Raw genomic sequence first — 1661 nt, forward strand, 5'->3', positions numbered from 1 at the left:
GCTGAACAAGTGTATATATGATATCAAACAGCTAACAGGATCATTTGATATAATTCCTTGCATAGCTACCTTACTACAAAATATTAAAAATAAAATTATGTGGACACCTATATGAACATCCCATTCCAAAATGGCATGTGTTCCAAAACCACAGGTGTACCCCCTACACACACACAATTTCAGCTATAACAGCCTCCGCTCCTGGGAAGGCTTTCCACATGATTTTAGAGAGTTTCTCTGGGAACATTTTCCCATTCATCCATTACAGCATTTGTGAGGTCAGGCACTGATGTTTGACGAAAAAGGCCTGGCTCACTATCTCCTTTCCAGTTCATCCAAAAAACGTTTGATAGGATTAAGGTCAGGGCTTTGTGCCGGCCAGCGAAGTTCTTCCACACCAAACTCATCCAACCATGTGTTTATGGACCTTGCTTTGTGTGTAGGGGCACAGTCATGCTGGAACAGGAAAGTGCCTTCCTCAGTGCTTTAAACCACTCCAGTCAGTGCTCGGCGTTGCACAAGGTGATCTTCAGGGCAGAAATTTCATAAAGGTTTTCAAAAATATAAATATGGTTACTATTTACCAGCTACAGCAAACCTTACAGGCCCAACTGCACAAAATAAGGCTACGTCTTCCTTACACGTGAAATGCCAAAACTGAAGGGTATTTTAAAAACAAGAATAGTGCAGAATAGTTCTGAAAGTGTAAATTCCAAGCGGCGATCACTACATGATTCAATTACGTTGACAGGCGTTAGGAAAATAGCTTAAGGGACACACAGATAATTGGCGGCTTCAAAATCACAAGAATATGTTTTTCATTTGCAATCTCATCACAAAAGCTGCAGCATGATAACATCTTAGAAACTTAGAACTCTAGCGAGATGAGTAAATATATTTGGAGTAGCCTGTCTTGTGCATTAAATATAGTTTCTTCCTTTCGTATTGATTTTCTTTTGTTGCATTGGCATATGTGCATTTAGTGGTGGACAGGTGTGTTCACTTCTTTTTACTCGATCATAGATGAGATGAGAAGTAACATAATCTGTTCATCCAAACACCGCTGATTAATTTCTGCATACAATTTTGCTGGTCCAGCATTTAAAGGGTGCCTTTGAAGTGGGTGGGGCTATGCATGAATGCATCCAGAGGGAGGTCCTGATACATCTGCTCTCGGTTAAACTTTAATAAGAGGAGACATGAAATGCTTTGAAGCTGAACTCTGACATCGCGCATGAAATGCGTCTGATCTTGCAAGAACTGGAGGTTGCACAAGTCAAATGACAGCTGTGACAAGGAATCACCATTCCCACATTGCCAGAGTAGTGTGTGCCAGGGGTATTAACCACCTCACTGCCACATCTGATTCTGCACTGAATTTGATCATGCACAAGCCAGGATTCTGGTGCCCCTCGTTTAACTTAATGAAAGTCCCCTGTATTTGGCATGGCTGGACTAAAAAGTGTCCCCTTCAGCATTGTCGCCTGCGCAGATGTCATATTTACATATTTTATGAAGGTTTTTATGAACAAAATGCTTTATTTTGCCGTCCTCTTGCTCTAATGTGCCACGGCTGTGTAGAACCGGTCTTTTGGATCCTATATGGACACTGCCAGCGCCTATACTTCAACCTCGTCTACTCTTGGCGACTGGTTCTGCCC

The sequence above is a fragment of the Spea bombifrons genome, chromosome 4 (genome assembly GCF_027358695.1).
Source record: "Spea bombifrons isolate aSpeBom1 chromosome 4, aSpeBom1.2.pri, whole genome shotgun sequence".
Lineage (NCBI taxonomy): Eukaryota > Metazoa > Chordata > Amphibia > Anura > Pelobatidae > Spea > Spea bombifrons.